Source organism: Callithrix jacchus, chromosome 7 (assembly GCF_049354715.1).
Source record: "Callithrix jacchus isolate 240 chromosome 7, calJac240_pri, whole genome shotgun sequence".
NCBI classification, from domain to species: domain Eukaryota; kingdom Metazoa; phylum Chordata; class Mammalia; order Primates; family Cebidae; genus Callithrix; species Callithrix jacchus.
Window position 1 is genome coordinate 137,512,379 of NC_133508.1, and position 27,786 is coordinate 137,540,164.

The 27,786-nt window shown below is 39.7% G+C and overlaps 1 long non-coding RNA gene across 3 annotated transcripts in view; it reads right to left on the reverse strand.

Annotated features, from left to right (window-relative positions):
- Nucleotides 1-696: 696 nt before the first annotated feature.
- LOC118143044 (uncharacterized) overlaps nucleotides 697-27,786 on the reverse strand; it is a 72,635-nt gene continuing 45,545 nt past the window's right edge. For 2 of the 3 annotated variants that reach the window (XR_004727098.3, XR_008473053.2), the window contains exons 4-6: nucleotides 20,947-21,057; nucleotides 1,898-2,145; nucleotides 697-1,495 (exon numbers count right to left, since the gene is read on the reverse strand). This is a non-coding gene — a long non-coding RNA (uncharacterized LOC118143044). The remainder of the gene's footprint in view (nucleotides 1,496-1,897; nucleotides 2,146-20,946; nucleotides 21,058-27,786) is intronic. The other variant, XR_013520285.1, reaches the window with a different exon arrangement.

The window sequence follows — 27,786 nt, forward strand, 5'->3', positions numbered from 1 at the left end:
TGGGTCATATGGTAAGTATATGTTTAACTTGATGAGAAACTGGCAAACTGCTTTCTAGAGGCTTTTAAAAAATATTACAGTACAGACTGCAGACTGAAAAGCAGTCTTAAACCAATTCAACCATAAAATTCAATATAGCATTAATAGTTTATCAACATAATTTTAAAAACTATTCTAGTTATAAGCACCTCTAAAAATGTCAACAATTATGGTTAACTGGAAGATCTCAGGCCAATTGTTAATCTGAGAATAGTGCTGTATTACAAACAAAAATTACCAGGTTAAATTAGTCTTTGTTTTGAGGATGTATAGCCAATGTAGCTAGTTCATATGAATAAACTAGTATCAGACAAAGAAGATGGTAATTATCTACAAAACACATTAAAATTCTGCAAATATTAATGAACAACTTGTTTGCCCTAATTTGAGCATCATGCCTCTCAAATATAACAGTACCAAACCATTAATTTTCAGAAATATTACATGATGGTCTCTCAGACGCGTTAGTGAAACTCATCTTTTGTGTATCATATATCTTAAATGGTACCTTTTCCATTGACCCTCTGATTCATGTAGATTTACACCAAAATTATTTGAAAGTTGTCTTAACATTATCCTCAAACTTCTTCAAGTTCAAACATACACTTGATTAAGAAATTTTCTAAATATCTTTGCTAAAATGTAAGCTGTCAGCTCTTCAAAAAGAAGATTGTTTATTTTATTTCTTTTTTTTTTTTTCTTGATACAGAGTTTCACTCTTGTTATCCAGGCTGGAGTGCAGAATTATTAAATCAACCTAATTTACTATCCATCACCTCAAATAATTATCACTCTTTGTAGTGAGAGCATTTGAAATTTACTCTTAGCAATTGTGATAGATATATTAACTACAGTCATCATGCTGTGGAGTACATCTCAAAAAATTTATTCCTCCTGTCAAAAAATTAAAAGTTTGTGCCCTTTGACCAAGATTTCCCCATTTCCCATAACTCCAGCCTCTGAAAATTGCCATTCTACTCCCTGCTTCTAGGAGTTCAAAGTTTTTAGATTCCACATATTAGTGAGATCATGTGGTATTTGGCCTTCTATGCCTGGCTTATTTCACTCAGCACAGTGTCCTCCACGTTCATCCACATTGTCACAAATGACAAGATTTTCTTCTCTTTTAATACTCAATGGTATTCTATTGGGTATATAAAGCACCTTTGTAAAATGCATTCATCCATTGATGGCCAGGTTTTCTTAATTTAAAAATAGATAATGATACTTTTTTGCAGATTTTTATAAGGACTTTTTCGAAAACTAGAAAAGGTATATGCTCAATAAAATTACTATGGAACTATTTCCTCTCTAAAAATACACACCCTTGGGTAAGTAACACTGTTAGACTCCTCAGGTTTCCTCCCCTAGGACTCTTCAGAGCTCTTCAGTTCAGGGCTCTTTTCTACGTTGTCATGTTGCCATCAAAATTTCATTACATGTATTTGTGTCCTGGCTGAAAAACACAAAGGGATAGAGAATAAGTGCCAGCATATATCACTGTTCCTTACGTTTGGTGTAACCTTATTAAATTGTTGGGATAGGAATGAAAGGAAAATGGGGAGTGCATCAAAAGCAACCTTTATTCATAGTTTTTCAAGAGCTAGCCCAGTTGCGCCACCAAAGGCCTGTAAGCCCACAGCTCTCCTTCTAGGTTTGATTGCTCCAGATTTCTCTCTCTTATTACTATTTAAGATATTAGAAGTAAGAAGAAAGTTTCTTAATCTAAGTTTTGCTTATAAAACTTTACTTCTGTTTGTGGGAAAAAAAGTCTATTTTTAATCCATCATCATTCCCTTGAATACCAGTAATATGGCTTACTTCAGAGAAACGTAAGATCAGGCATGGTGGCTCATACCTGTAATCCCAGCACTTTGGGAGGCTGAGGCAGGCAGATCCCGAGGTCAGTAGTTCAAGACCAGCCTGACTAACATGGTGAAACTTCGTCTTTGTTAAAAATACAAAAAGCCAGGCATGGTGGCACACACCTGTAGTCTCAGCTACTCAGGAGGCCGAGGCAGGAGAATCACTTGAACCTGGGAGGTGGAGGGTGCAGTGAGCCAAGATCATGCCATTACACTCTCACCTGGGCAACTGGGAGAGACTCTGTCACAAAAAAAAAACAAAAACAAAAACAAACAGAAATAACATTAGAATTTTCAATGTCTTGCTACTGAAGAGATCAGGCTAAAAATTGTTTCCTGCAATTCTCATCACTAAATGACGTGGCCAAATTCCAAAGGGATGTCTTCACGGAGGACATTCCATATCGAATTTTTTCAGAGCTATTTATAATTGTTTCACTTGATGAAGGTAATAAGTAATCTCGATGCTTTATCAAATTCCACCATCAAAACTCAACTTGACATAGTCACTTATGTATTGAAACTTTGACTCAATGGCTTTATTTGGATATGCTTGACTGTTGACTTTGCCCTTGAGAGGAAATACGTTAAAGAGATTGGTATGCCAGGGTGCAGATGGCAGCCAGCCCTCTCACCTTCCTCAAAAAGTTCAATTCACTTAAAGCCAGTTAGAAGATTAGTTTATCCTGTAAGACCCTGATAAAAGTTTTAAAGCTGTAATAGGTCATTTCAATCTATTTTTCAAATTTTTTTCATTTTAATATGACTCTGTATTACTTTCTAGAATAATGACTTCAGTTCTGCTACTTAATAAACCTGTATTTCATATTAAAATTGACTCTAGTACCTTTGGAATTTTAGACTTAGCACCTTTGGAATTACCTCATTCATCACCTTTATTTCACAATACAGAAAACTGAGAACACATAATTTAATGATTTGCTCAACTCTGGCAGAATGCTAATGGCAGAGCTGAGGCTAGACCTGAGGAGTCTTCTGACTCCTGGGCCCAGTGTTCTTTTCATTAGGAAGTGAAACTACTCTTAAGCTTATTATGCCTGTCTGTGGCTCCACGATCACTTCCATCAGAATTTACTATGTCAGGGAAGCAAGAGACTCAAATATGAATGAGAACCTTAAATATAACAAAAATATTTTTGTTTATCGCATCTGCAAATTCTTGCCCACACTTGGTTAAAGATTAGGAAAATAAGATGTGTGAAGCATGAAAATTTCCCCCATCCAGATGTAGCACTTTCGGGATGTCGCATGTCTAAACATCAACAGAGTACAAGACCAGGGAGCTGATATTAACTGTCACACACATGAAACGGCACACAGCAAAGTAATTTCCTGATGGCTGCACCAAATTGGCAAGATTTAAACTTCCTTTTCTTGTGTCTCTACCATCTCATCAATGATCTAGATATGCATTTATTCAAGTATGTTTTTTCTTGCCAAAACAGAAATGCACATGGCATAGTCTCAAGATCTTCCTGGAAACCCATAGAGCTAACCCTAGATATAGCAGTGTGTGAAGCACCAGGCTTTAGTTTAAGTAGGCTTTCAATGAGAGTTTAAAAGAAAGTGAGTGACTAAACTTTGACCCATCCAGACTACAGAGTATGATTCAGTGCTTAAAAAAAAAAAAATGAACTATCAAGCCATGAAAATGCATGGAGGCATCTCAAATGCATATTGCTAAGGGAAACAAGCCAATCTGAAAAGGCTATATACTGTGTGATTCCAACTATATGACATTCTGGAAAAGGCAAAACTATGGTGACAGTGAAATGTTCAGTGGTTTCCAGTCACTGAGGAGAGAAGGGATGAATGGTCAGAGCACAAAGGACTTTTAAGGCAGTGAAAGTACTCCTATGATACTATAATGGTGGATACATGACACTATACGTTTGTCCATACCTGCAAAATGTACAACACCAAGAATGAACCATAATGTACACTATGGACTTTGGGTGACAATGATGTGTCAGTGGAGGTTCACGAGTGCAACAAATGTCCCACTCTGGTGCTGGAGGTTGATAGTCAGGGAGGCTGTGCATTTGTGGCAGCCGTGGTATATGGGAAATCTCAACTTTCTGCCCAATTTTGCTGTGAACCTAAAACTGCTCTAAAAATAAAGTCTATTTTGAAAAGAAAATAAAAAGAAAGTGAGAAAATGTTATGAAAAGCTGGAGAAAATGGTTTCCTTTTTATATAGTGGCAGAAAATTTAGTAGCATTTTGTTGCCTGTAGTAATGGGCAAAGTAAAAACATGTACCTGATGGACTAGATGATCGAGCCTCAGGAGGTTTACAGGCAGGGTGCTAAAAGGGCCACCTGGCTTCTTTTTGCTGCTTACAGTAAAATGTGAGAGGAATGATGAGTGGAAGAAAAAAATTAGATGTAAAGAATCCAGGACTTGCTGAGTTCAAAAATAAAACTGTTTCTCATTCTCAGCACTTCCAAGATTCTCAAATTAAGAAATTACTTCAGAGAAAAAAACAAATCCAATGGAGAACCATTAAATCCTTTGTTAAAACCTTAGAAATATCTAATACAGTCCCTGAGAAACCATTCAGTCAGACAAAGTCCTTCTAAGATTCCAAAAGTAAGCCTCACAAATTCACTCCTTTAAAGAAAAGTCCCTCTCAGACTGTTAAACGTGATGTTCCTATCATAGTAAAGAGGGTATCTCTTGGGGAAAACAAAAAATATATATATGTGACTTTGTCTAACAGAGTGGACTATAAATGAGTTCATTTTAAAACACAAAATTGTTTTAAAGAATTATACCTTCTTGGAGTTAAAAGGAACTGAAACAGTATAAAATGAGAGGGCTTTGGGTCCCTAAACCTCTATGGGTAAGAAGCAGGTTTGGAAAACACTCATCTGCAAATACAGGCCATTTCTAATGAAAAAGGAAGTAATGCTCAGAAGACAGAACCAGGTTGGGCATGGTGGCTCACACCTGTAATCCCAGCACTTCAAAAGGCCAAGGCAAGCAGATCACCTGAGGTCAGGAGTTCAAGACCAGACTGGCCAACATGGTGAAGCCCTATCTCTGCTAAAAATACAAAAATTAATTGGGCATGGGTGGTGGACACCTGTAATCCCAGCTACTCAGGAGGCTGAGGCAGGAGAATCACTTGAACCCAGGAGGTAGAGGCTGCAGTGAGCCGAGATGGCACCACTGCATTCCAGACTGTGCAACAGAGCAAGACTCTATCTCAAAAAAATAAAATAGAAGATAGAACCAAGAGCTCAGAGGACAGAGGTAAAAACCCTAAAGAATCACTCTAAGGCAGCAGGATGGAGCCTGAATCAAGGACTCAGAAACACGTGCCTGGTTGGATTTTAGACCTGCCATGGACCAGTAACTGCTGTGTGACTCCTATTTTCTCCCTTTCTGAAGAAAGTAGATTGCTACTACCCTACATCTTTCCTATAATTTGGGGGTGCTGGTTGTGTGAGGAACAGATAACTTGTCTCCTAGTTCACAGGTCTTCAGATCTAGAGGATCAACATTCAAAGAGGTATACTCAGCTCTGATTTAGGTGATCCAGTCTTGGACTTTCTGCCGATACTGTAATGGCATGAGACTTGGAAGCCTTGAGGAAGGAGATAAGTATATTTTCTTAAGCAGGAGAAACATGAATCACTGGGGGCCAGAGGGTGGACTACGGTATTCGGTCTCAAAAATGGCCTCCAATGCTACTCCCCTCCATGTACTCATGCCTTGTACAACTCCCTTTTCTAATGCATCATGGCTGTGCCTGTGTGACCAGTACAACAGGGCAGAAGTGACAGTCTGTGACTTCTAAGACTTGGTCATAAGAAGCATTTCAGCTTTTGTCTTAGTATCTCAGTTCATTCACTCTAGGAAAAGTCCACTATTTTACCTTTAGGACACTCAAACAATCCCATGGAGATGCCCATGGCAAGAAGTCCCCGGCCAACAGCTATGTGAGTAAGCTGCCTTGGAAGTGGATCTTCCACCCTATGTCAAACCTTCAGATGATGGCAGCCCCATGTGATATCTGACTGCAACACCAAGAGATGTTCCTAAATGCTTGACCCACAAACCCAAAAGAGATAATAAGTGATTATTACTAATTTAAGCCACTAAGTTTAAATTAGCAACCCAGAGCAATAAATAACAAATATAACATGGTTAAAAAGTTAGGAGATCATGGGGCAAAAAACTCTATCTGCTATGATGATAACACCTCCCTAATATGATTAACAGCAAAGTCCAGGCTACACAGGAAAGCAAATGACACCTACAAGGAAGATCATGATTTTAATAGGGAAGTTTTATGAAGTCTATGTATTATGGGATATTCTGGCATTGCCTAATTAAGGTAGCAAAATGACATATACTCTTATGGTTAGGAAAGTATGGTCATGGTGACAGTCGTTCATATTTTTTTTTTTTTTTGAGATGGAGTCTCACTCTGTTATCAGGCTGGAGTGCAGTGGCACAATCTCAGCTCACTGCAACCTCCTCCTCCTTAGTTAAAGTGATTCTCCTACTTCAGCCTCCCAAGTAGCTGGGACTACAGGCATCTGCCAACATGCCCAGCTAATTTTTGTATTTTTAGTAGAGACGGTATTTCACTATGTTGGAAGGGATGGTCTCAATCTCTTGACCTCATGATCTACCCGCCTCGGCCTCCCAAAGTGCTGGGATTACAGGTGTGACAATCATTCATATTTTTATGAATAAATATTCTGAATAATTATATGCATTTGGTGCTTCTATATTTATTCTCACCTACTTAAGTTTAATTCTCTCATTAACCCTGTGAGATGGCTACCACAGATGAAGAATTTGTGACTTGAAAAATTTGCCTAAGGTCACAATGAGAAAATGACCAAGCCAGGATTAAAATTCAGGTCTTCTGATTCAATGAATGGCTTTCATTCCTTTGGTCACAGCTGCCCCATGCTGGACACAGAAGAAATGCTATCTCCTGCAATTCAACCTTCTGAGAAGGTAAGGAGAAAAAATCTAAGGATTTACCTTCTGAGACAGTAAGGAGAAAAGATGTTAACTATACAGAATAGGCAATTAATGATAACTAGCACTTTATTCTCATGGACAAAAAATCAATTAGATAGAAAATAGTACAAGAATTTGAAAATGGGTGAGATTTGCACAGGCTAAAGAAAAGCTTTATGGAGGGCATGGGCATTTCATTGAAAGAAAGGTAGAGCGTGGATAGTGAAAGGAGAGGGCTTATTCTGCTTGAGGGCCGCAAAATAAATCATAAGCAAAGGTTCAAGTGAGAAGCACAGCATATTTGGGAAACAAAAATGAGACTGCTTGATCTAACAAAAGATCCAAAGTTGACTCTAAAGAACTAGAGGTGAGATACATTAGAGGCTGATGTGAGGAATAAGCTGGATGTCGTACGTAATGAACAGTCACTGGAGATTGCAGAGAATGCAGTGACCCACAGAATTGTATATTCACAGAGGTAAGACCCTCTCCAGAGTCTAGCATAAACTGGCATATGTCTGTTGTCTTTCCAGTTAGTTGCTGGAAACTGCATCTGCCCTAGCAGGAGTCTAGCATTTCTCTCCTAAAGAGAGCATCCTATCCTAGCCCTGAATTGTCCAAGAATTCCAGGTGCTTTGACAATTCAATTTGGGGTTCAGTTGTTCTTCCAAAAGCCAGGAATGGGGAGAGAATGGAAGGCCCCCAGTCCACTAGCACCATAGATTCTCTTTGGTTCCTGCACCACCTGTGAGACTATTGCTCACTGCTAAGGTGATGCCCATACTGGACCACATCACAGGTGTGGCCACATGGCCTCCATACTCTCATTTCCAGCTTATTTCTCTTTAATTTCCACATGCTTAGTCGTTTTTTTCAGCCAGGGAAGCAGGATCTAAGAGGGCACCCACCACACACTGTACAGAATCAGTCACAGTCCTCCTGCAACTCTTAGCCCATGTGTGGAACCCAAATTCTTGGCCATTCAGCCCTTCCCTTGAGGTGATGTCAATAGGACCTGTCCCACCAGGTAGTTCTAAGAATTAAGTGTGTTAATATATGTAAAGGATCTGCACTGTCTGCTGTATAGCAAGTTCTCACTAAATGTCATTATTACTATTATTTTATATTTGAAAATGCCTACAGAGTGGTGGAAAACTTCTCAGAGGTATAGGCTAAGCATACTATTATTTTCAAAATTCTAGATCTTAATAGCACCTTAGAACTAAAATTTAGTCACTAGCCCTTTCCTATAGCAAACACTGAGCACTATCAAAAAGGCAAATACGTATGCTTAGGTTGTGATTAAAGGTGAGAATGAATGGATCAGGATTTCCAATCCACACTAAGCTGTGTGTGTTTTAAATAGGCCTTTGTAACAGAGGGAGCAAGTCAGAGCAGGGCAACTTTGTGAAGAAAACAAAGACATATTATTGTTTAAAAAAAAGAAAAGCAATAGTTAATCCTTGGCAACTATCCTTTGTGTAGGTCGTTACTGCAACTGTGAGATGGTAATTTAAAAAAAAGTAGGCCCATTTCAAAGACAGTGTGTACAGTATAGAACACTGCGGCCTGAGTGATGGCCCATCCAGATTTCTATATATAAAAGATAAATACAGTTAAGAAACTTAAAGTGTTTGTGGGGCTGAAAATTTTGAAAAGCTTCTCTGCCTTTAAGAACCACGAAAGGTACTAGGATAGGACAAGATTCCTCTGAATAATCTGGATGGGTGAACACTCAGGCCACAGTCGTCTTTGCTGCCCATGCTGTCTTTGAAATGGGCCTGCTTTTTTTTTTTAATTACCATCTGACAGGAGCAGTAATGACCTCCACAAAGGAGAGTTCCTGAGGATTAACCGCTTGGAAACGGGGAGGATTTCAGGAGCTATCAGCACTTCCTCCCCTCTTCCGGAAATCCCAGGCCCTTCCTAAAACAGAACGGCCAAAGTAATTTCATTTCTAATTACACTCAACTCCCCACTTTTACCTGTGCACAGAAACCATGGTTTAACCATAAAACAGTATTCCAATTTCTTCCCCTCTGTTTCCCAAGTCTGCTCTGCATCACCAAGACAACAATATGTAGTGCTAAGAAACCTTGAACCAAATCATCATTTCTCTTTTATGAAGAATTTATTTTCCTTTTGGAGGAAACAATTACTTTTTAATAACACACAATTACTTTTAAGTAACACACCATGACTCTTTTCTGTAGATATTTCACCAGGTTTCAATAATAAAGCTGCCTTGGTAACAAAGAAAGGAATACTATAATCAAATGTGACCGTGGGCATCTGTCAGTCATAGGGAAACAAAGAGGAACCCTCTGGAAAATAATACACAATGTGGTGAGTGCCCTATGCAGGTAGTTTGCCTTCAGGGCCCCTAATCCCCAACCCGCACCGAGAGAGCATTGCCCTGCCTGTGCACTGGGTCTAGCACCTGTCCTTCTATGGCTCCACAGGACTCACTGCAAGATTCATGTGACAGAAGTCATCTGTCCTCCCACATTCTGGCTATGACTGACCAGCTACAAAGCAGGGATGACTGACAAAGAATGGAAGGCTCCATGTTTCAGAAGGCGTTTTCAATTTCAGGGAAATATCTGTGAGCTGGAAAGGAAATGCTGGGGTCTTGCTCCTGATGAGCAGCTGATCACGCTCTCATTGGCATCATTATGGTGTGTCATCTAAGGGACAGAATTGAAATAGTGAGACTCTCTGGAACCAAAAGGTCAGACCAAGGCAAAATTAGCTCAGCTTGCTATCAGGGTGATGACTGTAATCCTTTGCGCTCCCTGGAGTGCTTTATGATCAAGGATCTTGGGGAGAGTTTGCCAACAATTAATCTCAGTAGAGGCCTGCCGGTTTCAGGACAAATCATACCACCCACTTGCCTCGTTCTTGTCCATAGCATGCTCTCACAGGAGTTGCCTGCAAGGACTGAGTCTATCAAAACATATGTAGTAATATTACACCTTTTAACAAGCGATCCTATTGAGGATTCAGTGGTCCATGCTGAGTCCACAAGTGGAAAATCACATAGCAGAGCTGGCTGTGAAGCAAAGCCTTCACCAAGGTGGGGAAATGTACCAGCATCTTGCCACCAAACTGCCCACCAGGCCCAGTTAGGGGCTTGAAATCCACACACCCAGAAACTGGGTCTGAGACAGAACTACCCTCTATGAAATGTGCTATAAGCAGAATACTATTTTAGATTCTAATCATAGTCCTGTGACTACAGAAAGGGAAAGAGAGAGAGAGAGAGATTAGCCAAACTAAAGGGATAATTCCACAAACATGGTGAAAATAGCACAGTTTTATCAGGAAAGTTATCATCAGTAGTTTTTATTGCCTGAAAAGAGACTCACAGAATCACAAGATTTTAGAACAGGGAGGGGTCTCAGTTATCATCTAGACCAATTTCTTCATTTTATAAGACATAAAATTATAGTCTGACATTTTTTTCCTTAACAACCCACCAGTTAAGGACAGGCTTCCATTGAAGGGGAAGGAGCCAGGCAGATCCGGGTACATAAGGCACTTCTTGAGGAGGCCAGACCTCTGTGGGATTTCCCACGAGCAAACCCAGTGCTAGGACCAAGATGCTGAAAGGAGAAATGAGAGTGCTGGAAGGGCAAACAGAAGCAAACCAAGCACGACATTGCTTCACTTCCCAAGTTCTACTAGACTTTAAATTCCAGCCAGGTGCGGTGGCTCACACCTGTAATCCCAGCACTTTCGGAGGCTGAACTGGGCGAATCACTTGAGGCCAGGAGTTGGAGATCAGCCTGGCCAACATAGTGAAACCCCTTATCTACTAAAAATACAAAAGAAAAAAATTAGCTTGGTGTGGTGGTGCACACCTGTGATCCCAGCTGAGTGGGAGGCTGAAGCATAAGAATTGTTTGAACATGGGAGGCAAAGGTTTCAGTGATCTGAGATTGCACCACTGCACTCCACGCTGGGCAACAGAACAAGACCCTGTCAAAAAAAAGAAAAAAGAAACGAAAGGAAAGGAAGGGAAGGGAAGGGGAAAGGGGAAAGGGCAGAGGGAGGAAAGGGATGAAAGGAAGGAAGGAAAGAAAGAGAAAACCTCCTAAATTCCACCACCTGCCTTAGAAGCTCACAAACAAAAATGAGAATTCTAGGGTATAATAAATTCAACAAATTAAAATCTGATTCTGAATGAAATTAACACGTGCATTTCTGGGGGGCCTTGAAAGTACGTCTATAAAAGGTAGCAGTAACATTGTCCTTTGTCAAAGGCAAGTCTTTGTCCCGTGTTCTCTCATAATAATGTTAACACATGAATGAATGGAGAATGAATGAAACCTCTCTTGGGAGGAGGTCAGAGGTCCTACAAGCTATTCCATTTGAGTTTAGAGCAGTAAAATATATCATTAAAAATACATGCTATTTGACAATTAAAGAGTATCATTTTCTAAACTTTCTGAGTATGCTATATTCTCAATCTGCTTCTCAAAATTCCTTCCACAGTTGGCTTTATGGAAGTTTACATTCTGCACTATTCTTAGCTCTCGCAGCTGGAGAATTCCAGGGAGTCCTCAATGCCAAATTCCAGGACATGAAGCTAATACCACTTTTTCAAACTTCTCTTTTTAAAATAAATGCATGATTTTAGAAGATTTTAGTTATCAAAAGAATGCTACTTTTAAATGTAATGTAGGCTAAACAAAGATTTTCTATTGCAAAATCTTAAAATAACAACTATGTTAATGTAAGTTTACAATATGGGCGGTAATGGAGATGGTAATATTTTTTTTAAATAAGCATCAGATTTAATAAATGATTTCAGTAACAAAATTTCAAAGATTGATATTTCACATAGAACAATTTGGTCAATAAATTTAATATATGACCCTGAATGCATGTCTCAATTTCAGATTAATTTATTGATCAGATATTTACTGATCCCCACTATGACCAAGAACAAGATGCTTGTGAACAAAACAATCAAAAACTCCAGACTAAGAAGTTTACATTCTTGTGGGGTGAGACAGACAACAAAAAAATAAATATTTTCTAAGGTGGGTTTTTAATTTGAAAGGCAAGACTCAGGCACTGTGGACCCCATTGAAATGCTGGGTGTTAACCCATGTTATTGGATGTAAAATCCAGAAGGGAATACTTGGAAGACACCAACAGGGATCACCAGTCATTTTAGTCAAAGAATACTAATTGTTTAACAGAGGCACCTCAAACGTGGCATAGCCTCAAAGTTTGACATATCCCAAAACAGTATTCATTCTGTTTTTCTTCTTATTTTTTTTTTTTCTAGTGACAGCAACACCTGATAGCCAGTTATTGCAGAAACACAAACCTGGCAGTCAGGCTATGCTCCTTCCCACTTTCCCATATGCATTTCCTAGAGCACTGACATGCTCACAATTCACTTTTCTGTCCCCGCTGGATCTTGATCCTCACTGCTGAACCTCCATCACTTTTCCATGGGATTCTTGGAGTGGTCAACAACCACCTGGTCTTCCTGGCTCCCTTCGGCACTTCTTTGACCTCCTTTTCCTCACTGTGGCCCAGTGATCTTTTTGAAATGTGATTGCATCTATTTCTTACTTAAAATCTTTCAGAGGCGTCAAGTGATTCTAGGCATAAATATTTGGGTGTTGTTGTTGTTATTGTTTGAGATAGTATCTTGCTCAGTCACCAAGGCTGGAGTACAGTGGCACAATCATGGCTTGCTGCAGCCTCAATATTCCAGGTTCAAGTGATCCTCTGCTCTCAGTCTCTCAAGTAGCTGGGACTACAGGTGTGCACCACTAAACCCAGCTAATTTTCTTTTTATTTTCGGCAGAGACAGGGTCTCACTATGTTGCCCAGGCAGGTCTTAAATTCCTGAGCTCAGGTGATCCTCCTGCCTCAGCCTCCCAAAATACTGAAGTGAGTCACCATGCCTGGCCTAGGACTTATTCACTTTTTCAATTGAGAATTTTTTTTAGTCAAGGAAATGTAAATACAAGTTTAAATTTTTCAATATTATCAAAGGGTAATTTTTTGTCATTGAAACTTAAAAATCATTTTCATGAAATGTAAGTTTTTCATTCATCCCAGTCCCCCAAGACTCAAAAAAATAAACAAATAAATAAACATTTAAAAAATTTTAAAATTAGGTAGTGTATTAGAAGGTGACAAGCATTATGCAAAACCAAGACAGGGTAGGAAGATCAGGGTGGAAATGCTACACAAATTTAAATAGGGTTTCCTGGGTGTACCTCATTAAGGAGGGACATTGGAAAAGGCTTACAGCAAGTGAAGGGGGAGAGTGCTCCAGGCAAAATCCCTGTTCCTGCATAAAGGCCCTGAAGTGGAACATGCCAGCCAGCTTGCGTGAACAGGAGGGGAAAAGTAGTATGGAGAAATTCAGAGATTAACTGGAGGCTCAGTTTGTCAGGATTTTTTGACCATTCTTAGTACTTCGGCTTTTGCTTTGTTGAAACAAAAGATAACAGGCAAGAATGGAATCAGGGGATCAATTAGGGAGTAAGTGACAATGATGGGCTCATGCCAGGGTGCTCATAATAGAGATGATTATAATGGATCAGATGGAGTATGTAGCATAAAAATAGAGCAAACGGGATGTTCGGACTAATTGGATATGGAGTATGAGAGAAAGAGAAGATTCTAACTTCAAGAATTTGACCCAGAGCAATTAAAAAGGTAATATTGCCAGCTGGGCATGATGGCACATGCCTATAGTCCCAGCACTCTGGGAGGCTGAGGCAGGTGGATCATTAGGTCAGGAGTTTGAGACCAGCCTGGCCAACATGGTGAAACCCTGTCTCTACTAAAAATACAAAAAATTAGCTGGGCGTGGTGGTGGGTACCTATAATTCCAGCTACTTGGGAGGCTGAGGGAGGAGAATCACTGGAATCCAGGAGACAGAGGTTACAGTGAGCCTATATCACACCATTGCACTCCAACCTGGGTGATGAGTGAAATTCAGTCTCAAAGAAAAAAAAGGTAATATTGCCATCAACTGAGATGGGACAACTGGGGGTAAAGTATTGCAAAGTTAAAGATCAGATGTTCCATTTTTTATATATTAAGTTCGAGATTGGCTCTTCTAGTGGAAATTTCAAGAAGTTGGTGGTAAGGGACAACTGTTTCAAAGAGTTTTGCTGCAAGGGAAGGCCCAGGAATGGGGTAATAATTGGCAGGGATGATGGAGTCAGCAGAAAGCTTTGGTTTTTATCATATTAAAATAGGAAATCTAATAATGTGTTTGTATATTGGTGATAATGTTCCAAAAGTGAAAAAATGATGAAGCAGGAGAGAGAAGAACTGCTGGAGCAATGATCTTTAAGAGGTAAGAAAGAATGGGACCTAGCACACAAGTAAAAAGATGACCTTTCTCTCTAAGAAAAAACAGTACAAATAAGCACAAATGTTAGATTTCTTGGATACAGACACTGGATGGTAAATATGGTGTTTGGAGTCTGGAGAATTCTCTTTCAATTGTGATTGAGGATAATGGAGGAAGCGTTGAGGTTTTAGGAGAGCTGTGAAAATAAAAAAATCAACTAGAAAAGTGGGCCTGGGCGTGGTGACTCACACCTGTAATCCCAGCACTTTGGGAGGCTGAAGTAGGAGGACTGCTTAAGCCCAGGAGTTGGAGACCAGCTTATGCAACATAGCAAGACCATGTCTCTATTAAAAAAAAAAAAGGCCGGGCACAGTGCTCACGCCTGTAATCCCAGCACTTTGGGAGGCCGAGGCGGGTGGATCACAAGGTCAAGAGATCGAGACCATCCTGGTCAACAAGGTGAAATCCCGTCTCTACTAAAAATACAAAAATTAGCTGGGCATGGTGGTGCACGCCTGTAGTTTCAACTGGTCGGGAGGCTCAGGCAGGAGAATTGCTTGAACCCAGAAGGCAGAAGTTGAGGTGAGCTGAGATCGTGACATTGCACTCCAGTCTGGGTAACAACAGCGAAACTCCATCTCAAAAAAAAACAAAAAATTTGATTAGCCAGACATGGTGGCACGCACCTGTAGTCCCAGCTACTTGGGAGGCTAAGGCCAAAGGATAGCTTGAGCCCAGGAGGTGGAAGACACAGTGAGCTATGCACTTCAGCCTGTGTGACAGACAGAGACTGTATCACCAAAAAAAAAAAAAAAAAAAAAAAAAAAAAAGTGGGAAAGTCAATGGACTAGAGAAACGTAATTTCCTGGCAGCATTAGGGATGAAGCATAAAGCATCAAAGGCCCACTTGAAATAAGTAGTGATTAATTTACAGTGGGACAAACATATACAAATTGTACAAAGGGGCAAGATTTTCTGTTTTGTTTAGTCCTATTCAGACTCACTGGTGTAGGTAGGTATATAGTAGACAGAGAGGGAGACTTAATGTGTGGCTTTGGCAAGGAAGGAAACTGAAGCCAAAAAAGACAGGGAATTGAGGGTAACCACAGGGAGTGACTAGGATGATTAAATGGTTAAAACTGAGCTTAAGTTTGGTCAACAGGGAAGAGAGAATGTCAAGAAGCTGATGGAGAGTTAAAAAAAATGACAGACAGATCCTACTACCTATGATCTAGGTAGATTCAAATTGTTGGGATCACGGTTCTGGAAGGAGTGAGCTAGAAGAAAGAGAAGGCAATTATAGGTTGGGAAGAGATTATGGAAAAGTTGCAATTATGAATAATGACAAAATTCAGAATAATAATCTTTTTATTTACACAGAGAAAGTTACTGTAGAAAAGAAAAATAGAGTGTGAGCGGAAGAAAATGAGAATGGGTTCAATGCAGAACCACTGACAGGCTTGGCAGCTTTTCAGAAGTGAGCTGCTAAGTAGCTTCTTTGGGCATTTTGTGGGTGTGGAGAAAACAATGACAGGTGGCAGCCAGTGTAAGAACAGGGAGCTAGGAAGAGCTCATTTCTCAAAAGGAACTGCCTGCAATGACTTCAACAATGAGAGGTTTATTGGCTTTATAATACTCCTCCTTTACAATGCATTTAGTGTATCAGTCATCTATGCTGCAGTATGCAACGTAATAATCAGACTACTCCAGTGTTCTCCAATCCCAAACTAAGATCTGTACAATGATAATGTGGGCGTTCTGAATAGAAGTATGAAGAAAGAGCATAAGAAACTTTGAGTGATGTCCAGAGCAGCATTATTCATAATGGCCGAAAAGTGGAAATAGCCCAAATGTCCCTTATCCGATGAATAAATAAGTGGCATATCCACACAAATGGAATATTACTTGGCAATAAAAATATATGAAATTCTGATATATGCTGGAACATGGACAAACTTTGAAAACATTATGCTAAATAAAAGTCAGGCACAAAAGGCTGTATATTGTATAATTCTATTCATATGAAATGCCCAGAAGTGGCAAATCCACAGAGATGGAAAGTAGAATAATGGCTTCCTAGGGTTATGGGTACAGTGAAATGGGGTTATGGGTACAGTTTATTTGGGGGTAATAAAAATGTTCTAAAATTGATTGCTGTAATGGATGTACAACTCTATAAAAATACTAAAAACCACCGAATAATACACTTTAAATGGGTGAATTGTATGGTGTTGAATTATATCTCAATAAAGCTGTTTTTTAAAAGAAAGAGAGAAGGAAGGAAGGAAGGAGAGAGGGAGGGAGGGAGAAAGAAAGAAAGAAGAGAAAGAACAAATGAAAGAAAGAAAGAGAGAGAGAAAGAAAAGGAAAGGAAAGAAACAAGAAAGAAAGAAAGACTCTGAATGAGTACATGTGAGCTTTGGACAGCAGCAACCATCATTCAACAGACTTTAGGAAAGAAGAATTTGGAAAACTAAAAGAAACTCTATTTTTTTTAACTTTGACCTAGAGAGAGCCCTGCTGATAAGTCAGACACCCAAGTGTCTCTTAAATCAACTCCAACATCATCCTGGGCCTGTCTGCCCAAGGTTGCTAATGCTTCCCCAGCAGAAACACACACTGATCAAGCCAACCTAGAGTTTGCAGAGCACAGTGATTAGGGTTCGGTCTCTAGATCCAGGCAGAAATGGTTGATATTCTCACTCTCCTGCAGGCTGTGTATCTGTGTGACTTCAGGCAAGTCATCTTATTGCTCTTAGTCTCAATATCCAATGGAAATAATAAAAGTACCTCTCTTATAGTATCGTTGTAAGAATTAAATGATATTTTTTAAAAGGCAAAGCACTTATTGCAAAAGCTGGCAATTAGTGACTGCTTAGTTATTATAATTATAAGATGTTAGGAACATAAAGAGGGATGACTAGAGATTCCTATATATTTTATGGCACATACTCCAGCACTCCCCATGTATGCCCTTCCAGAGCAGTCAAATTGGAAAGAAAGAAGGGGAGTACATTCAAGAGAAGCATGTTTCCCCACTTTCCTCTCTCCCCATTTGGCACTTCCCCTGTGACAAATATTCCTGTCTTTGGGTGAAATCTGTTCTTGCTATCAAGAAGAAATGATAATGTTGCAGGAGCAGCTGCATTTCCACCCAAATACCAGACCCAATGCAGAACAACTGCTGTGTCATTACCCTTTTGTGAAATGAAACTCACCTGATGCCATCTAATGGCCTTGGTAAGCCTATAGAAAAAATCCCCCAAAAATGTATCTTACGAGTTTGGCATCAACAGTTAAACAAGCAGTTACCGCCAGATGACTAGAAGATTTTCTGAACTTGCAGACCTCATGTATTAGCAGGCAGACAGATATCCAGATACATTTGAAATCTCAATTTCAGTGATGTAATAAAAGCAGATACAATGTGCTATGGAGACACATATGAAAGAATGATTTGTTCTATTAGTAATGGAAGGCTTCAGATAGGAGGTGTCCTTTCATCAGGACTTGGAAGAATGAAGAGATGTTCTAAAGAGCCTGAGTAGCTTCACAGGTGTATTTCATATCTGGGAGTGGTTGCTAAAATGGGGAAGAGTCGGGGGGCAGGTAGATGTGCACAGGCTACAAAGGCTTTGACTGACAGGCCAAAAGTCTTGCACTTTGGCTGAGTACAGTGGCTCATGCCTGTAATCCCAGAACTTTGGGAAGCCAAGGCAGGTGGATCAGCCTTGCCCGTCTCTACTAAAAACACACACACACAAAATTAGCCGGCCATGGAGATAGGTACCTGTAAATCCCAGCTACTTGGGAAGCTAAGGCAGGAGAATTGCTTGAATCTGGGAGGCAAAAGTTGCAGTGAGCTGAGTTTGTGCCATTACACTCCAGCCTGGGCAGCAGAGAGAGACTCTGTCTCAAAAAAAAAAAAAAGGTTTACATTTCATTTTATAATTAAAGGGAAGAGCCAACAATCTTGTGACAAAGACTGCTGGTACTCCTCCCAATATCCTTTTTTTTTCCTTCTTCCCTGGTAAGAAAATCCTTAGCTGACCACATTACCAGGCAGAATGAAGACTCTATTCCAGTCTCCCTTGGACAAATGAAAAGTTGACAGCAGAGGCAGTACAGAGGACAGCTTGGGGAGGATGATATTCCATACACTAGAACACACAGTTATCCATCTCCCTTCTAGCAAAGGCCAATCTCTCCACCTCCACTGGGAGATGCACTCCCCTCATCTTCTTAGTTATCCTTTATCTCTCTTATGAAATCAATTGTTTGCCTTTCATGGGATCATTATCATATATTTACAAGTGTCTTCCAATATCTGTACTCACTGAAAACAAGGACATTTCATACCCACTTCTAGTGCTGCCCCAATCCCTGCTCCCATAAATAGCCAGATTTCTTGAGTTTTAAATACATGTTTATTCCACTTCCTCATTTTCCATTCTCCCTTTAGCCGATTACTATCTTCTGAACTCAGTATGTCACTAAAACTAAAGAATGAAGTTACCAGAGACTTTCGTGTGCCAATATGCTTCTCTGTTTCTGCTCTCTTCCCACTTGATCTCTGCTGTCACACTTGCTCATCTTACACACTCTTCTGGCTTTCTTCCTACCTGTCTGGCTGCTCCTACTGTCACCTTCTCCTTTGCCTGACCTCTTAGTGTTGGAGTTCCTCAGAGCTGAGTCCCGGACATCTTCGTTTTTCTCTACGTAGTCTCCCCAGAATGATCACAACTACTTCCTTGGCTTTAAATACCTTCCATAAATGACGATGACTCCAAGACTGGTATCTCCAGCCCAGCTCCCTTCTCTGAGCTTCTCTCCAGTGTATTCACCTCCATGTAAACGTCTCAGGTATTTCAGACCTATCATGTCCCAAATTACACCTTCAATTTATAAGCAAAACAAAACAAAACCATGTCTGTCTTTCAGTGTATCATTCTCCTTTACTGAAGATAAAATTCTAGATGTTATCTGTGGTAGACATGGAGGTGCAACATTCACGCCTCCCTTCAAGAAAACCTGCTTTGAAGGTATGGTTGATGAACAGCCTGCAGGAACCCACCTTCAGAAACATCCAGGTGTTCACTCATGAGGCTAGGGGAGGCTCCCGGGATGATTAAATGCAGTAGGAGAACTAGAGCCAGGTGGTTTCATCATGAGACCTCTCTAACGGGCAACCTTGGTTCAGGAACTCCCCATAAGCCTATCCAAAACTTTCTCAAAAGTGCAGAGGTCTTAAGCTCCTCCTATGCAATCCTTCCTTTCTCCCCCATCTCTTTTCGCAGGTAGCAGACCTGCATCACAGTCTAAGTAAGGTCTCCCCACCAATCCATGCTAGGTCTCTGTAAATACGTGTGAACAAATGAATCCAAAATGAACAAAAGCACCTCATTCAAACACTCCTCTAAATCAGCATAACTTTTAAAAGGGCCTTTACAATTTTTCTGTTGTGGAGCTGTGTTTTCTATTAAACTCCGTGGAAGAGAAGGACAGGGTGGCCTCCAGGGCAAACACCCAATGGATATCTCCTGACACATCACAGGAGGGGGCATGAGGGCAGCAACTGACTACTATCTCCACATCTGTTGGAAACTATGGATTGGATTCAAGGGTACAAAAAATTATCACTCTTGCAATGTTCACTCCAGAATCTCACTACACATGAAACTGATTAAAATGAATAAAGAAGGAATGTCCAGCAAATTGATTTAACAGTGAAGACATTGGGTGTGATACGTTTTCTGAGGAGGCCAATGGCTCTTCCATAGGTGGGAATTACCTAAATTAATTTTCTTTTCTCATAGGTAACCTCTGCAAAGGGCAGAGATGACTTCTTTGGTAACTTCTTGGAGTGGGAAGCCATCAATAAGACATAGCACATATGGAATTACTGAAAGCAAAGCAGCTTTTCATTAGAAGAAAATTCTGTTATCTCTGAAAAACCTATGCACACAACTAACGCCTGGCTATTAAAGTCATGGGTCTTTCTTGTAAAGTACCACCAATTCTTGGCGGCAACTTCGTGATTCTTTTTTTTTTTTTCTTTTCTTTTCTTTTCTTTTGAGATAGAATCTCACTCTGTCACCCAGGCTGGAGTGCAGTAGCACGATCTTGGCTCACTATAACTTCTACCTCCTAGGTTCAAGCAATTCTCCTGCCTCAGCATCCTGAGTAGCTGGAATTACAGGTGCACACCACCATACCCAATTAATTTTTGTATTTTTAATAGAGATGGGGTTTCACCATGTTGGTCAGGCTGGTCTCGAACTCCTGACCTCATGATCCACCCGCCTCAGCGTCCCAAAGTGCTGGAATTACAGGTGTGAGCCACCGCAACTGACCTACTGTGATTCTTAAAAGGAAAGAAACTCTTCCCTATGCCTAATTTGCAAGCTTATTAAATGTTTACACAGCAAGAGAAAAAAAGGTTTGCCTAATTCAGAAGGAGCAAGTAAAAACCAAATAAGTACTATATTTAGCTGAACTTCTTAGGTCCATAACTATGAAAAGGGGAATCTAATTCAGAAGAAACCCTGAGTTTTTAGCTTGAGAAAATTCAAATGTTAGCTCCTCAAAGGCCTTCCTTGACTTCTCAGTCTAAATTAACTGCAAATCTCACTAACACCACCAACCCTAACCAGTAACTCAATTCAAAGTCCTGCCTTGTTTTCTTCATAGCACTTACCATGATCTAAGACTGTCTCTCTCACATCTTCCACCACTGAAGGCTAAAACCCAAGAGAGCAGAGACAATTTCCATGTTGCTCAATTCCATCGTCAACTCCTTGTAGATTACCTGGTTCATGGTAAATACACAATAAATATTTGTTGAATGCATGAAATCAACAACGCCACAACAATCAATGACTTCAAGGCGTACATCACTGAAAACTTTCACATTGCCAACAGAGTTTTAGATCTCAAGAGACTTCCAATTTTCATTTGATTCCCAGCAACACGTTTGAACCCAAAATTAAATTTGTCACTCCAAGTGATTCATCCATTCCAACCAATCACATCGGCACCAACACATGACCAGTGGACACACAGGTGTGTAGAATGTAATTCCCACAGCAGGCCTACTGATTTCAAGCTAGTTCCTTAAGGAAAGGATCACTTCTTTTCTTTTCTTTTGTATGTTTTTAAGTGAAAGTAAGTTTATTGGAGAAGCAAAGAAACAAAAGAATGGCTCCTCCACAGGCAAAAGCAGCAGTGTGGGCTACTCAACTAATGAAACTTACAGTTATTTCTTGAATATCGCTAAACAAGAAGTGGATTATTCATGAGTTTTCTGGGAAAGGGGTGGGCCATTCCCATAACTGAAGGTTCCTCCCTCTTTTAGACCATATAGGGTAACTCCTGACATTGCCATGGTATTTCTTAACTGTCAGGGAACTGGTGAGAGTGTCTTTAGCATTCTAATGTATTATAATTAGCATATAGTGAGTAGTGAAGACAAGCAGAGGTCTCACTTTCACCACCATCTTGGTTTTGGTGGGTTTTAGCCTGCTTCTTTTTTTTTTTTTTTGAGACGGAGTTTCGCTCTTGTTACCCAGGCTGGAGTGCAATGGCGCGATCTCGGCTCACCGCAACCTCTGCCTCCTGGGTTCAGGCAATTCTCCTGCCTCAGCCTCCTGAGTAACTGGGATTACAGGCACACACCACCATGCCCAGCTAATTTTTTGTATTTTTAGTAGAGACGGGGTTTCACCATGTTGACCAGGATGGTCTCAATCTCTCGACCTCGTGATCCACCCGTCTCGGCCTCCCAAAGTGCTGGAATCACAGGCTTGAGCCACCGTTAGCCTGCTTCTTTATTGCAACCTGTTTTATCAGCAAGGTCTTTGCTGCCTGTATCTTGGGCTGACCTCTTATCTCATCCTGTGACTAAGAATGCCTAACCACCTGGGATCACTTCTTTTCATATATGAGTTGACCGCTTAGTAAAGCATGAATGCATAGCTCACATTCCATTTAGACTGTGCAAAGTGCTTTCTCCACTAAATATACTAATTTGACCTAGACACTCTGAGAGGTGGTAGATTAATAAATAGATTCAGTTAGTTGTGTTTTCCCTTAGAATGACAATTCTGTGGTTAAAGGGAGAGAGGGAATATGAAGAGGAGCAAGATGGGCTTCATTCATGTACTCAGTATACAGGATACAATCAAGACCTCTGTGCACTTTTGGATAAAAGAGAACAAATTAAACTGGCCATGATATGGAAATAATTATGCACGACATATGAGTCAGAATGTTAGTTACAGGATCTAAATGTGTTAGAACTCCTTGATTTGGTGGAAAGAACTAAAGTCTACTGTCAGAAAACAGGAATCAAAGCTGCAGCAATATTGTTGTATGTAGCAAGGACTCTCAACTGTTATTGTAATACTTTTGCGACTTTAAATTTAGATTTAGAAAAAATCTAGCTTGGCTTTAAATTGTTATTTTTTTCTGTAGAGTGTTTAATTTACATCTTGCTAGTGGAATGAATGGCCACCAGGCACTGAAAGATCTTCCCCAGGCGGCACCAGTCCGACAGAGCCAGGGAGACCACGAAAGACAATGTAACAATCGTAATTATCTTTGACTCTCGAGCTCCTAGCCTGTGAGTGCATGCCACTCCTCAAAGTCCAAGTCCTTTCCATTCACTCCAGGGGGCTCCCATACTCTCCTAGTTCTTTGTTGGAACTTTCTGCACCATCCTCTGGTAACCTGTACTCCAGCAATTTCTACTTCAATCACGCTGGTCCTCTCTTTCTGGACTCCTCTCTTTTCTCACTTACTCATGCTTAGAGTTCACCAATCTGTAGCTTGGTCCTCTCCTCCTTAGTCTTTAGAGTTAATCTTACTAGGCCCCAAATGGCATAATTCTCCATTTGTTTTTATACCCCTTCCTACTGAGAGGATCTGAGGTCAGCTTCCTTCAGGTTGAAATCAGACACTTGGGTCATACACACAAAAGTATCCCTCCCCCCAAAATAATCAGTATCCTAAACTGAAGTACATATCTTTTCAATAGTCTCTTACACCAAGGTGAGTTTTCTTACTACTTAGGGTGCTTCTAGAAGTTCCTGAATCCCCAGAATCAAAGGATCAGTTCTACAATTATGTCCCCACTTTTCCTAGAAGCCCGCATCCAAACGTCCTGATCTCACAGCATTCCGCGAGTATGTGAAGATTAGGCTTCCTCCTACCCTACACCCTACCATCCTTTTCTCATTAAGGTGAAACTCTAATGTAGCCTGAACTTGGTGCCTTTGAAGCAAATGGAGGTAAAAAAATGTAAAGCTCGTATTAGCAGCCTAAAGCTCCTTGTTTATTGCAGAATCTGACATGAAGAAGAGAAACATCCTACTGGTGAAAAAGAAAAGAAAAGAAATAAACTTAAGTCAGTGACTTGGTCTTCAGTAATACAAAAAAAAAAAACTGACCATGAATCAGCTAACATTTAGGACTTCTCTGTAGGAGTCAAATATTTCTCCCAAATAGAGAGGTCAGTAGGCTCTCTCATGTAACATCTATTCTATCAACTGGAACATTTTGCTCTTTAGTAGAATAAAGCTTGTAAATAAAGCTAAGCTCTGAGTTGTTTCCTAAGGGGAAGATCATGCAGCCTGCTTTAGTGGAATGTCAAGACGTAAGGGGAAAAAAAGACATCATCAATAAACAAATGCACAGAACTGAATTGTTACATTCTTTTTTGTGGACAAACCAGTCTTTATTTTGAGTTGTATGTTAGGAAGTCACTGCTTCTCCTCTTCATAATTAACTTGGCGGTTGGAGGCTACCATTTGTTAATGGCATCGAAGAATCTTTCTGTACATTTCCCCTGCTGTGTACTCATGGCGTAACATTTGATTACATTCCATTTGTCTCATGTACATTTGTACTTGGTAGATCGTGGAAGGTGGGAGAAGACCCAGCAGTCATACAAAGCGCAACACAAAACTCAGAGTATTTACCTTGCTCAGTTATAAGTGAGCTTACTGCCTTCAATAGCTCCAGGAAGCATAATAATGCACTTACTCCATTAGGCCCGGAAAATGCATTTCCTTGCTTCCTCACACAAACAGATTTGGTAAATTCAAAGAAAGGAAAATGGATCTGCCCCACACCCTAAAAGACTGTGATTTTTATTTCATTCATATTCATTTCCCAAAGAGACATGTAAATAAAGGATGGGGATAAGAATATAGCTTGATAAAAATCAAATGTCAAATGGGCATAGTATGTTAATAAAGCCTTGGACAAAATTAACACGAGATACTCATCTGGTTTGACCTTTGTTTCTCAATTGAATTGCTGTTATTATTCTATTGAGGGACTCCCTTTAGAAGGCTGGTTACTATTGCAGTACCATAATAGCTTAGGATTTCATATTTAAGAATTCCAAGGCCCATGTGGAAGAGTAGACTGCTCTTTGGAATTTCACTTAGAAAGAAATTTACACTTAAATTGCCTTTAAATGTTTTCTCTGAAGTTTTTTTCTTTGTTGTGAGGTTGAAATTAAATACACACAAAGGAATATTTTTGTTACTGAGTTGATTTTTTTAAAGTGGCTGATGGCCAACTAATGTAGGTACAAAGTGGCAGCTCTCTATGTCACTATTTGGGCTATGCTCTAGGCCTTCGAATTTCACAGGAAATAAGGACTCTAATTAACCTCCAGCTCTAAAGGAGTTCCTACAGACCTGTTTGTGGCAACCGTGTTTCTTGGAACTTAATGTTCTTTTAAATCTCACCCCACCCACACCACTGCTTCACTGCATAATGTAATTCTTTCAGTCTTTACCCTGGGCACCCATTAAGCAATCTAACTCCTACAGTTAGAATCTCACCAAAAGGAAGAGGAGAAGAGAGAGAACAGAGAGAAGGGGAGGGGAGGGGCAGGGAAGAAAGGAGGGGAAAGAAAAGAAAGGAGAAGGAAGGCTATAAACTCAAAAGAATTTGACTTTGCATGACAGATCTAATGATGAAATAATGAACATCTTTTATATTTTACACTATGCTAGACTAAAATTTCTAAATGGAAAATATGTGGTTTTGTTTTTTAGTTTTCTTTTTGGAGCCCTGTCTAAGTCATGCAATAATCACTGGCCCTTACAAAGTATCCATCTCTCCAAAGATAGGTCATTAAATATTTTGGAAGTAAACTTTTAGTTGGCATCTTTCAAAACACTTATTTCCAAAAATCTTCAGGCTAGAATTGCAATTGTCTGGAACCCAATCTGTTGGTAAATGAAACCTCAGAGCCTTCAGTCTTAATAGTGAAATGGACTGAAAGGCAGATAAACTGACAGCTGGCTCATTTCTTGCTTTGCGATGTAAATCCACTTTAACATAACTGGCTTGCACCCTAGGCTTCAGAGTGATGGCTCCGCCTAGAAACCAATCTAAGTGGATAATCTTATAGGATGTTTCCATAGTGGCAAAGAATGAGACCAAGCCCTCCAAGATTTCCATAGGTAATCTAATGGAAAGACAAGGAGTGTTATTATTTAATGAATTGGCTCCTTGCCCAAATCAGTCAGTCCATCTATGCCTTAGTTTTCCCATACTGGAAATGAAGATATCTAATAGCTTGTTCGTTTGTGGGGAAGAATGAATCTCTGGTCTTTCTCCTGAACAAGTCAATTGCAGTATTAGGTCATATATGTTAAAAGAAGCATTCAACAAATGTGAAAGCACTGAAAGAAATAATAATACGCCTGCAAGATTTACTATACCTTTCTAAGAAGTGGACTTGTACAATAAGATAAAAATAGTAAGGCTACCATTTAACCATCTTTACCTAAATACTAATTTAATCTTGATGAAAGAATTTTAGATATATTTCTTATTCCCATCATTGTACACCTGAAAAATGAACTCTCTCAGATATTAAGTGATTTTCTTGAGTTCACTCATCTAGTAAATGGAAAAGTTGGAAAATAAACTAGTGTCTCTGATTCCAAAACCATCCGTATTCATTAACTTTCTAATGGAAGAGAACCAAGATTTGATACATGAATTAGCTAAGGATTAATACAAACATATTTATAACATATATGTGTATATACATATACACATGGACAATTTGGTAAGATGTCATTCCATTATCTACTAAAAAATCTGCACCTAAGAAGATTATTCAGGTTATCCGTAATGATCTAGAAATTCAAGGGCTGTGACTATGCCGTGTCCCCTCTCTTCCCTACACCTCCTATCCCAGAATCATTCTCTTGGTTAATTAACTCTTATTTGTCTAAATATGAAAGACTCGAGTATTCAGCTCAACCATCGTCTCTACTAGGATGACTTTGATGAACTCTGACCCTCCTTGTCCTGATTCTGACTTTGACGACCTTTTCACTTTTCATGCAGTATTAACTTGTCTTCTGTGTACCTCTCATCCTCTCCACTAATAAAAGTTCATCATCTTATTTATCTGACTTATCTCTGCACATAGGATGATGTCAGTTACAGTCAGTAGATGTTTAACCAGTATGTGATGTATGAATAGATGAATGACTATGTGATCAGAACTCAAAGTACTGGGCTGCCATTTAGCAGTGACATCTTTTTTCAATTCCATTTTCAATCCCCAAATTGTATTCCTATGATGGCCAAACTGTTCCTCAATACTTTATGGAGGAAGACGAGTATGTTAGATATAAATCTTAGGGCCAGCAGTCCCATATCTACGTTTGGGAGTCTAGTAGAGCTACAGAATCAATAACGACTTTATAGGCAAGATAGCTTCCCAATGATCAGTTTTACTTCCTCTATTTGCATTTATGAGATCAATACAAATTTGAGGGTATTTATTTTTCTATACCAACGAAAATTGAGATTCAAACTTAAGGAGAAAAAGGGAATGCAACAAGTTTGGTTAACAGAAGAACCCCCACTCAGTACTTCTTTGTGCAAATCTAGGGCAAAAATCTTGAACTACCCAAATGCCAAAACTTACAATCAGTTACTCTTTAAACTAAAATCGCAAACTTTGAGAGAAAAAAGAGAGATAACCCTCAAAACAACAATCAAGAAAAACAGCCCACATTTTTTTAAGCTCATAAAACAGCTGAGCACACAGGGAAGCAATCTGGGTAATTTAAACAACCAGTTTAGTATGCATACCACATATTATGAATGTATTCAAAATGCTTCTGATTTCAGGAATGTTTTTCGGTCCAAATATTTTAAATATTATGTTGAATCAAATGTCTAAAATGAAAGTGTCAAATAAAGGTATCACAATGGAACAGCATTTTTAAATACACCCAAATCGGAAAACAATGCTGAGGGGAGGGCGGCTTCCTTACACTGCTAACAAAGGAAGGAAAGTGATTAAGGCAAATAGTCCTCACTGAAAGCTCTTACTCATAACAAATACATCTAAAGTTCAACCTAGATGTTCTTTTTCATCCTCCTCTACGGTACACACTGTACAAGAGTATAAGTACCACAAGCTGTGAACGTATAAATGGGAAATTGACAGACAAAAATGCACAGTGCTGAGGAATGATACTATGCGTATCAT